Here is a 17,562-nt window from a genome sequence, read left to right as displayed (position 1 = left end):
GATGTGGATGTATGTATGTATGTGGATATAGATGTGGATGTATAGATGTGAATGGGAATGTGGATGTGGATGTATGTGAATGTGGATGTAGATGTGGATGTATGTATGTATGTGGATGTGGATGTATGAATGAGGATGTGATAGTGGATGTATGCATGTGGATGTATGGATGTGGATGTGGATGTATGGATGTGGATATGGATGTGTATGTAGGAATGTGGATATGGGATGTGGATGTATAAATGAGGATGTGAAAATGGAGGTAAGCATGTTATGGATGTGAATGTGGATGTGGATGTGGATGTGGATGTAGATGTGGATGTATGGATATGAATATATGATATGTGATGTGAAGGAATCTGAAGTGAAGAGATGGAAAATGATGTGATTGGATGAGTACACATATAAATGGAAATTGGAATAAGTAATGTGGATTATATGAGGGATAATGTGGAAAAATGAGAGTTAATATAGAAATTGTATTTGTAAACTGTTTGTAAATGCTGTTTGTAAATGGCTGTTTTATGTCAAGAATGCTGGGAAAGCATTTTGACCGTCTTGTGATTAAGGTCGTGGAGACCTAACTGATAAAGTTGCAACTGCTGACGGAGAGTCAATGGAGGACGTCTCGCGTAGCAAGGTCGGCCGAGGTCTTGACCAGCCTCGGTTCGATTAAAATGGTGAGCTTCCGGTACGGTGGATGAGGGACCAAGGAAGCGGCCTATGAGTGAAGCGCTAGGTCACCTGCGAAGGATCCTAGAGGGTGCTGACCATACGGTGCTCGGGCTCTGGGTCGCCCAGGATACCCACGCGTGCGTCGAGGAAGATATTGGAACAAGGAGTAAGAGTTGTTTTGTGAAAACGGGCATGGATCTGGTTGATTGACCTTGCTGGTCTTCAATGGATGAGTCCATGGCTCTTTATATGGATCTGTTGGTTGATCTTGCTGATCTTCAACGAGAGTCCATCTTGATTTTTATAAGTGATTATATTGCCGAGTAATATGGGCTAGGAACTATTGAAAAGGCCCCTGTGTGGACAGGTGGTGAGCGTTCTAGTTGCCAATGATGCCATAGATACTCTGATGAAGGAATGATGGGAATCAACTGGATAAATTGGAAGATTGTGATTAGTGGTACTATGGTTTCATTAAAGGATTATTTTAAAGTTAGCTGATGCTAAGAAAAGGGCAATTTTCATATTGGGTGTGTAAGTGGTGTGGCTAGTTTTATGTTTGCATGAACTTCCGGCTAGGGGGCCTTGGAGCTCTTTTCCTTGGTACTCGGGACAAAACCTAACCAAATTCCTAATTGGATCCCATCACTACAGTGGTTGGGCGGTTGGCTAACCCATGGGATCGGATGGGGTTAGGCTGGACTGATGGATCCGTAAATCGAGATTTAAATTCTATTATTACGATAGATGAAGTAAATCTCGGATAGTAAATTGTTCTATGGATAGGAATCAACGGCTGTGCCTCTTGATGGGAAAAAAAGCGTTGATCCCAATGATCCAAGTGCAAGTTTCTTCCTTGATCTGACCAAGTATCGTTAGAGGTGCAGTCGGATCGGTTTGATCAGTAATGATCTTGACTACGTTAGAGTAAAGAGTTATCCTGGTGGAATCGCCCATGCTTTCCGGGTAAGGGAAATTTTTTCGGGTTCGGTTTTTGAAAAACCGACGAATTAGTCTCTTGTCCGGATATCCGTGGTGGACGAGGCCCTGAGTGTGGATCCCTGCCCCGCGCATGAAGTGCTACTTTCGCTGCTAGTACCCCGAATCTGTTGCACGGTGGGAACAGGGATCTCACAATTGGTATCAGAGCATTTGGCTAATAAAGATCAACTGAGAAACCAAATATGTCAAAAATTTATCAAGAAACACAAAAAGGTTGTAATTGTGTGATATAATTCATACAATTTGATATTCAAACTGAAATTCGTAATTTGGTAATTGGGTCTTCAGATGGAAATACCGCAATTATATAGAATCCCTGACTTGCTTGAGGCCTAGACATGATGGTATTTACCTTATAATTCCAAGGGCCGTGACTACCGTATATACCGAGAGTATAACTGCAGCTCTTTACTGACAGTATATACGAGTAAATCTAAGACTTGAAATTATAAGCGTTAATGCTATCCAGAGGATGATTTCGAATGTGGTTGATATGATTTTTAATTCTATTTGAGAATTGATGAATTGATTTAGATTCTGATTGAAAATTCTGATTGAAAAATGATGATTTCTGAAATTTAGTTGAAATATAATGAAACCACAATGAGGAGGAATGGGACGAGTCCCTGTAATGATAAATGATGATAATGATTTCAGCAAATCACTATGAGATTAGTGGATTGTGCTGTCAAAGTGCTACTGTTAACACTTGACTCGGTATATCAAGTTAAGGGATGACAAATTGAAAACTTGCTTGACTGAAATTCCCATGGAGGAATGTTCAGAAAGAAAAATTTTCGATCTGATGGACCATTATCGTGTTAAAGATATGAATGATATGATCTGAAATGAATTGTTATTTAATGATGAGTTCTATATAAGGGATATTTATCCCCGTATTCTGTTGGGTTGACCAGAATATAAGGAGCCCTAGAATAAATTGGATCTTAAAAAAAAAAGAGTTGTCCTCTACTTGGCGAGATGAGGACATCTCGCACTTTTTTAAGTGGGGTAGAATGTAAGATTTCTCCCCAGTCTTCGAGGTATACAAGAGTAAGAATCTCCCTTTTTTATCTTATAATTATTCCCTCTCAAAAATAAAAGAAAGATTCTGTTTAAAAAAAGGAAGACCCTTTCCCTAGAATACTTCTCAGGAGTCACGCTGTTGTAAGGATTCACAACAATGAGTTCAGAAGTGAAAATCGGTGTTTTGGATACTAAGGTTTTGGTTTTCATTCGAGTACGGCCCAAAAGAAGTTCTTTATCTCTTGGGGAGTATAAGAACTTATCCCCCAGATATTGTGAGCCTTATATCTGAATTCAATGAAAGTAGATGACTTAGCCTACAAGCTTCTTTTACCTCCTCATCTCAAAGTTTTTAATGTATTTCATAGAAATATGTGCCAAACCCAAATCATGGAAAGACGGTAAAACTTCAGTGGCAAGATACCGTTGGCTTCTAGGTTACGCTAACTCCTTCCTTTATATAAGTCGTAACTTTTACCTGTCGTGCACAGTAATCTTACTTCCATCGATCTCCCTTCTTCTTAATCTCCTTCATGGCTTGGCAACAGGAATTAGTTTTATCCATGATGATTTCTCACCTTCAAGACGCAAGTGAGTCTATGAAGAAAGATTTTATTGAACAGTATGAGCGCTCACTTTTTCCTCACTTGGGAACGTCTGTAGCTCAGACCAAATGGCGGACCTATCAAGACATAACTAGGGTAACACCCTGGGGTCAGTAGCACTTTCGTAACAATGTCCGCTTGGCCATGGTTATCGAAGCCTTGGGTTTGGGTCCCCGATACTATTGCGTCATGAGATCAAGACATCTTGGGTTTTCTGAGCGGGTCTTCTTACTAGCATGTTTTCTTCCTCATGAGAAGATATGCCTTTACCCCGTTTTTGGCTTACCTCTCAGAGGTCCTTTTGTTAGATCACCTCATACCACTGAGATAGGTGCAGCAATAACCAACAGAATTATTCCCATAGATGAGTTACCTTATACATGCGCAGCTTGTGAGTGCTGCTTTTGTGATCATATGATGGACGGGCTTATGGAAGTGTAAAGAGTTCTTCTATCTTTACTGTATAAGTTTCGAGAATGAATAAAGTTTAAATCTTGTTCTTATCTTGAATCTTGCTCTCTTTGTGACTTTTTCTTGGTGGTTAATCCTGATTTAAATTTTTCTCTAAGTCTCATAATTCGTGCATCTTGCGAAATTATCCTAGTTTGCGAGATGAGGACATCTCGCGTTTTTTAAGTGGGGTAGAATGTAAGATTCCCCCTTTTGATGTCTAGTATCTTCCCCTGTAATCAATCCCTCTTCAGAAATATAAAGACCTTGTTTCTAACTGTTTTAACCTAGAGAGAGAAAATATTCTAGAGAGAGAATATTTAGATTTTTAATATTTTTGGATAGACAATTATCTCATCTTATTAAAATAAGTTCCCCTGAAACAGAAATTCAAAAAGAACTTTTCAATGTGCAATTAGAATTTATTGGAAATGGGTATAAAGGGCCTTACTCTAAGGGTCTAGATTTTCAGAAATTTTTGGATTATGGTCCAATTAAGGTTCCTATGGGCCAATAGCATCAATCCATGTGTAGGGAGGAGATAAATCCAATTTGTAAAAGAAGATACCCAAAAATGAGTAAATGCTCATGTGAGGTCCCTGTTCCCACCTACTTTCTTTGGTCCACAATATCTGGGAGATAACTTCTTATACTTCCCAAGAGATAAAGAACTTCTTTTGGGCCGTACTCGAATGAAGACCAAAACCTTGATATCCAAAACATCGATTCTCACTTCTGAACTCATTGTTCTGAATCTTAAAACATGTGGGACTCTTGAGAAGTATTCAGGGAAAAGGTTCTTCCTTTTTTAAATAGAATCTTTCTTTTATTTTAGAGAGAGAATAATTATAAGATCAGAAAGGGAGATTCTTACTCCTGTATACCTCGAAGGCTGGGGGAGAATCTTACATTCTACCCCACTTGAAAAGTGCGGGATGTCCTCATCTCGCAAGGTAGAGGACAACTCTTTTTCTTAAGATCCAATTTATTCTGGGGTTCCTTATATTCTGGTCAACCCAACAGAATACGGGGATAATTATCCCTTATATAGAACTCATCATTAAATAATAATTCATTCAGATCATATCATTCATATCTTTAACACGATAATGGTCCATTAGACTGAAAATTTTCCTTCTGAACATTCCTCCACAGGAATTTTAGTTAAGCAAGTTCTCAATTTGTCATCCCTTAACTTAATCTACCGTCAAGTGTTAACAGTAGCAATCTGACAGTACAATCCACTAATCTCATAGTGATTTGCTGAAATCATTATTATCATTCCAGTTATGAATATTATCACTGGGACTCGTCCCATTCATCCTCATTGTGGTTTCGCTCAGCTTATTACATTTTAACTAAATTTCAGAAATCATCATTTTTCAATCAGAATCCAAATCAATTTTATCAGTTCCCAAACAGAATTAAAAATCATATCAACCACATTCGAATTCATCATCTGGATAGCATTAACGCTTATAATTTCAAGTCTTAGATTTACTCGTATATACTGTCAGTAAAGAGCTGCAGTATACTCTCGGTATATACGGGTAGTCAAGGCCCTTGGAATTATAAGGTAAATACCATCATGTCTAGGCCTCAAGCAAGTCAGGATTCTATATAATTGCGGTACTTCCATTTGAAGACCCAATTACTAATTTATGAATTTTCAGATTGAATATCAATTTGTATGAATTATATCACACAATTACAACCTTTTTGATTCTTGATAAATTTTTGATATATTTGGCTTCTCGGTTGATCCTTATTAACCAAAGGCTCTGATACCAACTGTGAGGTCCCTGTTCCCACCGAGTAACAGATTCGGTATACTAGCAGCGGAAGTAGCACTTCTCGCGCGGGACAGGGGTCCCACATTCGGGGCCTCACCCACAGATATCCGGATAAGAGACTAATCCGTCGGTTGTTCCAAAACCGAACCCAGAAAAACTTCCTTTACCGGAAAGCACGGGTGATTCCACCAGGATAACTTTTTACTCTAACGTAGTCAAGGTCATTTCTGATCGAGCTGATCCAATTGCATCTATAAGATACTTGGTCAGATCAAGGAAGAAACTTGCACTTGGATCATTGGGATCAACGCTTTTTTCCCCATTCAAGAGGCACAGCCGTTGATTCCTATCCATAGAACAGTTACTGTCCGGGATTTATTTTATCTATCCTAAAAACAAAAGTTGAGTCTCGATTTACGGATCCATCAGTCCAGCCTAACCCCATCCGATCCCATGGGTTAGCCAACCGCCCAACCACTGTAGTGATGGGATCCAATTTGGAATTTGGTTAGGTTTTGTCCCGGGTACCAAGGAAAAGAGTTCCAAGGCCCCCTAGCCGGAAGTTCATGCAAACATAAAACTAGCCACACCACTTACACACCCAATATGAAATTGCCTTTTTCTTAGCATCGGCTAACTTTAAAACAATCCTTTAATGAAACCATAGTACCACTGATCACAATCTTCCAATTTATTTGGTTGATTCATAATTTCCCATCATTCCTTCATCAGAGTATCTATGGCATCATTGGCAACTAGAACGCTCACCACCTGTCCACACAGGGGCCTTTTCAATAGTTCCTAGCCCATAATACTCGGCAATATAATCACTTATAAAAATCAAAATGGACTCTCGTTGAAGATCAGCAAGATCAACCAACAGATCCATAAAAAGAGCCATGGACTCATCCATTGAAGACCAGCAAGGTCAATCAACCAGATCCATGCCCGGTTTCAGAAAACAACTCTTACTCCTTGTTCCAATATCTTCCTCGACGCACGCGTGGGTATCCTGGGCGACCCAGAGCCCGAGCACCGTATGGTCAGCACCCTCTAGGATCCTTCGCAGGTGACCTAGCATCGACCTTGCTACGCGAGACGTCCTCCATTGACTCTCCGTCAGCAGTTGCAACTTTATCAGTTAGGCTCCACGACCTTAATCACAAGACGGTCAAAATGCTTTCCCAGCATTCTTGACATAAAACAGCCATTTACAAACAGCATTTACAACAGTTTACAAATACAGTTTCTATATTAACTCTCATTTTTTCACATTATCCCTCATTAATCCACATTACTTATTCCACATTCCATTTATATATGTACTCATCCAATCACATCATTTTCCATCTCTTCACTTCAGATTCCTTTACTTCACATATCATATATTCACATCTATACATCCACATCTACATCCACATTCACATACATCCACATCCACATTTCCATACATCTACATCCACATTCACATACATCCACATCCATATTCCCATTCACATCTATACATCCACATCCACATTCCCATTCACATCTATACATCCACATCTACATCCACATACATACATACATCCACATCCACATCCACATTCCCATTCACATCTATACGTCCACATCTACATCCACATACATACATCCACATTTCCATTCACATCTATACATCCACATCTACATCCACATACATACATACATCCACATCCACATTCCACATTCACATCTATGCATCCACATCTACATCCATATTCACATACATCCACATCCACATTTCCATTCACATCTATACATCCACATTCACATCTATGCATATACATCCTCATGCATACATCCACATTCACATTCACACATCCACACTCCCATCTCCACATCCACACATCCACATACATACATCCATTTCCACATTCCCATTCATATAACCCCATATGCCTTCACATCTAATCTTTTACATCACATCCATTCTCGCCCTATCACAACCCTTATCCTATCACATACACTTCTTACCTCATCCCATACACATCTTAATTCATCTTATCACCTCCTAACTTATTTCATAATCATCTTATCACCTCTTATCACATCTTATACACTTCTTATCACATCCTATCACCTCTTATTTCTATTTATAGAATACAAGAGAATTCTTATATTTGATATAAGATTTCTTTACACATTTATTTATGCATAAATTCCATTTAAGGAGATTAATACTTTCGAAGTAAAAATCAATCTTTTATGCATCTTCCTATGCATAAATTCATTTTAAATGAAAATGTCACTTTTGAATTAAAATTCAATCTTTCATGCATCTTCCTATGCATGAATTCAATTTAGATGAGAATGACACTTTTGAATCAATCTTTTATGCATCTTCCTATGCATAAATTCAATTTGGTAGGAATTACACTTTTAGAATAAAAGAATTTCTCTTATGCAACTAAGTTATGCATAAAATCCCTTTATGATGAAAATCACACTTTTAGTATAAAAAGAATATCTTTTATGCATACTTCTATGCATGAAATCCAAATATGATAAAAGTAACACTTTTATAATAAAATAATCAACTCTTATGCATGAATTTCAATTGTGATATAAGTAACACTTTTATAATAAAATAATCAACTTTTATGCATACCTCTATGCATGAAATCCAATATGATAAAAGTAACACTTTTGATATAAAAAAATTTTCTTTATGTATACTTCTATGCATGAAAATTAAAAATGATAAAAGTAATACTTTTGATATAAAAATTTTCTCCTTTATGCATACTTCTATGCATGAAAACTAAAAATGATAAAAGTAACACTTTTGATATAAAAAATTTTCCTTTATGCATACTTCTATGCATGAAAATTAAAAATGATAAAAGTAACACTTTTGATATAAAAAATTTTCCTTTATGCATACTTCTATGCATGAAAATTAAAAATGATAAAAGTAACACTTTTAATATAAAAAAATTATCCTTTATGCATACTTCTATGCATGAAAATTAAAATTTAATAAAAGTAACACTTTTATGTTAAAATAATAATCTTTTATGCATACCTCTATGCATGAAATCCAATTATGATAAAAGTAACACTTTTATGTTAAAATAATAATCTTTTATGCATAGCTCTATGCATGAAAATCAATGATGCATAATATAAAAATTAATTTCTCTATGATTACAATGAATATCTTTCAATTAATCTAGGATGATAATTCCTAGAATATGGTAGGAAGTCCTCTTTTTATGCTTTGAATGAAATTATTTTATGCATAATTTTTATAAAAATTTTGCCATAGCTCCGCTGCTATGACTGATAAATCTCAAATTTTCTAAGGGATAAAGCTTATCATCAAGGAAATAATTAAAATGATCTCTAATTGGATCATTAATCCATAAAGGATTGAATCATCAATATACATAAACTAAAAGCATAGAAAAAAGCCATTAATTTGGCCTCAAGTATAGCTTAATCTTGGGTTAAGGAAAAGCTTTATGAAAAGCTTGATTTGGATTGAGAATGGGTCATGAGTATGACCATTTCTTGAGTGAGAGAGAGAAATTACATAAAAACCATTAGAATTTAAACATAAATGGAAATTAACTTCAATATCATTTATTAAATTATGTAACTCTTCACTACTATTCACCAATTAACTTCATTAGCATTTAAAAAACCATACCAATTAAGCTTCTCAAGCTTGAGAGGGGTTGAGAAGAGAGAAACATTGAGAAATTATAGAAAAGATCAATATTCACTAATTACCTTACAAATTGCTTGATTCTTTGTTCACAGTAGAGGCCCCCAACCAATCAATCGGTTAAGTATGTTAATGGAGCCACTAATTGGGATTGAAGAAAGAGGGAACTCCAAAAACTAGTGAATTATTAAATGAATTCACAGTTCTTGGCTTAGGTGGAGTAGAGTAACGATGCATAAACACTATCTATTTTTCAACAAGGGGGAGGCTTCTATTTATAGGAAAAATTGAGCTCCTAACCAAACAAACTGATTCTAGAATTTTCTAAATCAGTTTGGTCAATATTTGACCATGTTTAGGTCGGTTAAGCTAACTTTTTGGAACTAGACTTGAATGAGGAGAGAGGAGAGATGAAATATCTCAATTTTTATGAGTTTAAAACTCATTCAAGCATGTGAAATATGCACTTCCTTTAAAGAACTCCCCTTCCTTACATATGTGTCATAATGGAATCATTTTAATATTGCTCATAGTTTTTTACTAATAAACCTTGTACATTTTCAACTCTTCATCTTATGTGAAATATGCACCTCCTTTAAAGAACTCCCCTTCCTTACATATGTGTCATAATGGAATCATTTTAATATTGCTCATAGTTTTTTTACTAATAAACCTTGTACATTTTCAACTCTTCATCTTATGTGAAATATGCACCTCCTTTAAAGAACTCCCCTTCCTTACATATGTGTCATAATGGAATCATTTTAATATTGCTCATAGTTTTTTACTAATAAACCTTGTACATTTTCAACTCTTCATCTTATGTGAGCATTTACTCATTTTTGGATACCCAAAATATCTCATATTTTTAATATTGCTCATAGTTTTTTACTAATAAACCTTGTACGTTTTCAACTCTTCATCTTATGTGAGCATTTACTCATTTTTGGGTATCTTCTTTTACAAATTGGATTTATCTCCTCCCTACACATGGATTGATGCTATTGGCCCATAGGAACCTTAATTGGACCATAATCCAAAAATTTCTGAAAATCTAGACCCTTAGACTAAGGTTCTTTATACCTATTTCCAATTAATTTCAATTGCACATTGGAAAATTCTTTTAGAATTTCTGTTTCAGGGGAACTCATCTGAACTATAAGAGATATTTTTCTATCCAAAAATATTCAAAATCTGAATATTCTCTCTCTAGAATAATTTTTCTCTCTCTAGGCTAAAATAGTTAGCAACAAGGTCTTTATATTTGTGAAGAGGGTTGATTACAGGGGAAGATACTAGACATCAAAAAGGGGATTGGGGGAGGAATCTTACATTCTACCCCACTTAAAAAACGCGAGATGTCCTCATCTCGCAACTTGTGATAATTTCGCAAGATGCACGAATATGAGACTTAGAGAAAAATTTTAATCAAGATTAACCACCAAGATAAGTCTTAAAGAGAGCAAGATTCAAAATAAGAACAAGATTTAAACTTTATTCATTCTCGGAACTTATACAGTAAAGATAGAGGAACTCTTTACACTTCCATAAGCCCGTCCATCATATGGTCACAAAAGCAGTCCTCACAAGCTGCACAAGTATAAGGTAACTCATCTATGGGAATGATTCTGTTGGTTATTGCTGCGCCTATCTCAGTGGTATGAGGTGTTCTAACAAAAGGACCTCTAAGAGGCAAGCCAAAAATGGGGTAAAGGCATATCTTCTCATGAGGAAGAAAACACGCCAGTAAGAAGACCCGCTCAGAAAACCCAAGATGTCTTGATCTCATGACGCAGTAGTATCGAGGACCCAAACCCAAGGCTTCGATAACCATGGCCAAGCGGACATTGTTACGAAAGTGTTGCTGACCCCAGGGTGTTACCCTAGTTATGTCTTGATAGGTCCGCCATTTGGTCTGCACTACAGAAGTTCCTAGGTGAGGAAAAAGTGAGCGCTGATACTGTTCTATAAAATCCTTCTTCACAGACTCACTTGCGTCTTGAAGGTGAGGAATCATTATGGATAAAACTAATTCTTGTTGCCAAGCCATGAAGGAGATTAAGAAAGAAAGGAGATCGATGGGAGTAAGATTACTGTGAGCGACAAGTAAAAGTTACGACTTATATAAAGGAAGGAGCTAGCGTAACTTAGAAGCCAACGGTAACTTGCCACTGAAGTTTTACCGTCTTTCCATGATTTGGGTTTGGCATATTTTTCTATAGAAGGAATTTAGAACTTTGAGATGAGGAGATAAAAGAAGTTCGTAAGCTAAATCACCTACTTTCTTTGGTCCACAATATCTGGGAGATAACTTCTTATACTTCCCAAGAGATAAAGAACTTCTTTTGGGCCGTACTCGAATGAAGACCAAAACCTTGATATCCAAAACATCGATTCTCACTTCTGAACTCATTGTTCTGAATCTTAAAACATGTGGGACTCTTGAGAAGTATTCAGGGAAAAGGTTCTTCCTTTTTTAAACAGAATCTTTCTTTTATTTTAGAGAGAGAATAATTATAAGATCAGAAAGGGAGATTCTTACTCCTGTATACCTCGAAGGCTGGGGGAGAATCTTACATTCTACCCCACTTGAAAAGTGCGGGATGTCCTCATCTCGCAAGGTAGAGGACAACTCTTTTTCTTAAGATCCAATTTATTCTGGGGTTCCTTATATTCTGGTCAACCCAACAGAATACGGGGATAATTATCCCTTATATAGAACTCATCATTAAATAACAATTCATTCAGATCATATCATTCATATCTTTAACACGATAATGGTCCATTAGACTGAAAATTTTCCTTCTGAACATTCCTCCACAGGAATTTTAGTTAAGCAAGTTCTCAATTTGTCATCCCTTAACTTAATCTACCGTCAAGTGTTAACAGTAGCAATCTGACAGTACAATCCACTAATCTCATAGTGATTTGCTGAAATCATTATTATCATTCCAGTTATGAATATTATCACTGGGACTCGTCCCATTCATTCTCATTGTGGTTTCGCTCAGCTTATTACATTTTAACTAAATTTCAGAAATCATCATTTTTCAATCAGAATCCAAATCAATTTTATCAGTTCCCAAACAGAATTAAAAATCATATCAACCACATTCGAATTCATCATCTGGATAGCATTAACGCTTATAATTTCAAGTCTTAGATTTACTCGTATATACTGTCAGTAAAGAGCTGCAGTTTACTCTCGGTATATACGGGTAGTCAAGGCCCTTGGAATTATAAGGTAAATACCATCATGTCTAGGCCTCAAGCAAGTCAGGATTCTATATAATTGCGGTACTTCCATTTGAAGACCCAATTACTAATTTATGAATTTTCAGATTGAATATCAATTTGTATGAATTATATCACACAATTACAACCTTTTTGATTCTTGATAAATTTTTGATATATTTGGCTTCTCGGTTGATCCTTATTAACCAAAGGCTCTGATACCAACTGTGAGGTCCCTGTTCCCACCGAGTAACAGATTCGGTATACTAGCAGCGGAAGTAGCACTTCTCGCGCGGGACAGGGGTCCCACATTCGGGGCCTCACCCACGGATATCCGGATAAGAGACTAATCCGTCAGTTGTTCCAAAACCGAACCCGGAAAAACTTCCTTTACCGGAAAGCACGGGTGATTCCACCAGGATAACTTTTTACTCTAACGTAGTCAAGGTCATTTCTGATCGAGCTGATCCAATTGCATCTATAAGATACTTGGTCAGATCAAGGAAGAAACTTGCACTTGGATCATTGGGATCAACGCTTTTTTTCCCATTCAAGAGGCACAGCCGTTGATTCCTATCCATAGAACAGTTACTGTCCGGGATTTATTTTATCTATCGTAAAAACAAAAGTTGAGTCTCGATTTACGGATCCATCAGTCCAGCCTAACCCCATCCGATCCCATGGGTTAGCCAACCGCCCAACCACTGTAGTGATGGGATCCAATTTGGAATTTGGTTAGGTTTTGTCCCGGGTACCAAGGAAAAGAGTTCCAAGGCCCCCTAGCCGGAAGTTCATGCAAACATAAAACTAGCCACACCACTTACACACCCAATATGAAATTGCCTTTTTCTTAGCATCGGCTAACTTTAAAACAATCCTTTAATGAAACCATAGTACCACTGATCACAATCTTCCAATTTATTTGGTTGATTCATAATTTCCCATCATTCCTTCATCAGAGTATCTATGGCATCATTGGCAACTAGAACGCTCACCACCTGTCCACACACGGGCCTTTTCAATAGTTCCTAGCCCATAATACTCGGCAATATAATCACTTATAAAAATCAAGATGGACTCTCGTTGAAGATCAGCAAGATCAACCAACAGATCCATAAAAAGAGCCATGGACTCATCCATTGAAGACCAGCAAGGTCAATCAACCAGATCCATGCCCGGTTTCAGAAAACAACTCTTACTCCTTGTTCCAATATCTTCCTCGACGCACGCGTGGGTATCCTGGGCGACCCAGAGCCCGAGCACCGTATGGTCAGCACCCTCTAGGATCCTTCGCAGGTGACCTAGCGCTTCACTCATAGGCCGCTTCCTTGGTCCCTCATCCACCGTACCGGAAGCTCACCATTTTAATCGAACCGAGGCTGGTCAAGACCTCGGTCGACCTTGCTACGCGAGACGTCCTCCATTGACTCTCCGTCAGCAGTTGCAACTTTATCAGTTAGGCTCCACGACCTTAATCACAAGACGGTCAAAATGCTTTCCCAGCATTCTTGACATAAAACAGCCATTTACAAACAGCATTTACAACAGTTTACAAATACAGTTTCTATATTAACTCTCATTTTTTCACATTATCCCTCATTAATCCACATTACTTATTCCACATTCCATTTATATATGTACTCATCCAATCACATCATTTTCCATCTCTTCACTTCAGATTCCTTTACTTCACATATCATATATTCACATCTATACATCCACATCTACATCCACATTCACATACATCCACATCCACATTTCCATACATCTACATCCACATTCACATACATCCACATCCATATTCCCATTCACATCTATACATCCACATCCACATTCCCATTCACATCTATACATCCACATCTACATCCACATACATACATACATCCACATCCACATTCCCATTCACATCTATACGTCCACATCTACATCCACATACATACATCCACATTTCCATTCACATCTATACATCCACATCTACATCCACATACATACATACATCCACATCCACATTCCACATTCACATCTATGCATCCACATCTACATCCACATTCACATACATCCACATCCACATTTCCATTCACATCTGTACATCCACATTCACATCTATGCATATACATCCTCATGCATACATCCACATTCACATTCACACATCCACACTCCCATCTCCACATCCACACATCCACATACATACATCCATTTCCACATTCCCATTCATATAACCCCATATGCCTTCACATCTAATCTTTTACATCACATCCATTCTCGCCCTATCACAACCCTTATCCTATCACATACACTTCTTACCTCATCCCATACACATCTTAATTCATCTTATCACCTCCTAACTTATTTCATAAGCATCTTATCACCTCTTATCACATCTTATGCACTTCTTATCACATCCTATCACCTCTTATTTCTATTTATAGAATACAAGAGAATTCTTATATTTGATATAAGATTTCTTTACACATTTATTTATGCATAAATTCCATTTAAGGAGATTAATACTTTCGAAGTAAAAATCAATCTTTTATGCATCTTCCTATGCATAACATCATTTTAAATGAAAATGTCACTTTTGAATTAAAATTCAATCTTTCATGCATCTTCCTATGCATGAATTCAATTTAGATGAGAATGACACTTTTGAATCAATCTTTTATGCATCTTCCTATGCATAAATTCAATTTGGTAGGAATTACACTTTTAGAATAAAAGAATTTCTCTTATGCAACTAAGTTATGCATAAAATCCCTTTATGATGAAAATCACACTTTTAGTATAAAAAGAATATCTTTTATGCATACTTCTATGCATGAAATCCAAATATGATAAAAGTAACACTTTTATAATAAAATAATCAACTCTTATGCATACTTCTATGCATGAATTTCAATTGTGATAACAGTAACACTTTTATAATTAAATAATCAACTTTTATGCATACCTCTATGCATGAAATCCAATATGCTAAAAGTAACACTTTTGATATAAAAAATTTTCCTTTATGCATACTTCTATGCATGAAAATTAAAAATGATAAAAGTAACACTTTTGATATAAAATTTTTTTCCTTTATGCATACTTCTATGCATGAAAACTAAAAATGATAAAAGTAACACTTTTGATATAAAAAAGTTTCCTTTATGCATACTTCTATGCATGAAAATTAAAAATGATAAAAGTAACACTTTTGATATAAAAAATTTTCCTTTATGCATACTTCTATGCATGAAAATTAAAAATGATAAAAGTAACACTTTTAATATAAAAAAATTATCCTTTATGCATACTTCTATGCATGAAAATTAAAATTTAATAAAAGTAACACTTTTATGTTAAAATAATAATCTTTTATGCATACCTCTATGCATGAAATCCAATTATGATAAAAGTAACACTTTTATGTTAAAATAATAATCTTTTATGCATAGCTCTATGCATGAAAATCAATGATGCATAATATAAAAATTAATTTCTCTATGATTACAATGAATATCTTTCAATTAATCTAGGATGATAATTCCTAGAATATGGTAGGAAGTCCTCTTTTTATGCTTTGAATGAAATTATTTTATGCATAATTTTTATAAAAATTTTGCCATAGCTCCGCTGCTATGACTGATAAATCTCAAATTTTCTAAGGGATAAAGCTTATCATTAAGGAAATAATTTAAATGATCTCTAATTGGATCATTAATCCATAAAGGATTGAATCATCAATATACATAAACTAAAAGCATAGAAAAAAGCCATTAATTTGGCCTCAAGTATAGCTTAATCTTGGGTTAAGGAAAAGCTTTATGAAAAGCTTGATTTGGATTGAGAATGGGTCATGAGTATGACCATTTCTTGAGTGAGAGAGAGAAATTACATAAAAACCATTAGAATTTAAACATAAATGGAAATTAACTTCAATATCATTTATTAAATTATGTAACTCTTCACTACTATTCACCAATTAACTTCATTAGCATTTAAAAAACCATACCAATTAAGCTTCTCAAGCTTGAGAGGGGTTGAGAAGAGAGAAACATTGAGAAATTATAGAAAAGATCAATATTCACTAATTACCTTACAAATTGCTTGATTCTTTGTTCATAGTAGAGGCCCCCAACCAATCAATTGGTTAAGTATGTTGATGGAGCCACTAATTGGGATTGAAGAAAGAGGGAACTCCAAAAACTAGTGAATTATTAAATGAATTCACAGTTCTGGGCTTAGGTGGAGTAGAGTAACGATGCATAAACACTATCTATTTTTCAACAAGGGGGAGGCTTCTATTTATAGGAAAAATTGAGCTCCTAACCAAACAAACTGATTCTAGAATTTTCTAAATCAGTTTGGTCAATATTTGACCATGTTTAGGTCGAGTAAGCTAACTTTTTGGAACTAGACTTGAATGAGGAGAGAGGAGAGATGAAATATCTCAATTTTTATGAGTTTAAAACTCATTCAAGCATGTGAAATATGCACTTCCTTTAAAGAACTCCCCTTCCTTACATATGTGTCATAATGGAATCATTTTAATATTGCTCATAGTTTTTTACTAATAAACCTTGTACATTTTCAACTCTTCATCTTATGTGAAATATGCACCTCCTTTAAAGAACTCCCCTTCCTTACATATGTGTCATAATGGAATCATTTTAATATTGCTCATAGTTTTTTTACTAATAAACCTTGTACATTTTCAACTCTTCATCTTATGTGAAATATGCACCTCCTTTAAAGAACTCCCCTTCCTTACATATGTGTCATAATGGAATCATTTTAATATTGCTCATAGTTTTTTACTAATAAACCTTGTACATTTTCAACTCTTTATCTTATGTGAGCATTTACTCATTTTTTGATACCCAAAATATCTCATATTTTTAATATTGCTCATAGTTTTTTACTAATAAACCTTGTACGTTTTCAACTCTTCATCTTATGTGAGCATTTACTCATTTTTGGGTATCTTCTTTTACAAATTGGATTTATCTCCTCCCTACACATGGATTGATGCTATTGGCCCATAGGAACCTTAATTGGACCATAATCCAAAAATTTCTGAAAATCTAGACCCTTAGACTAAGGT

This window comes from Cibotium barometz, chromosome 8, assembly GCF_041138505.1.
Source record: "Cibotium barometz isolate CiBa-2024 chromosome 8, ASM4113850v1, whole genome shotgun sequence".
NCBI lineage: Eukaryota > Viridiplantae > Streptophyta > Polypodiopsida > Cyatheales > Cibotiaceae > Cibotium > Cibotium barometz.
Note: the sequence above shows the minus strand (reverse complement) of the source record.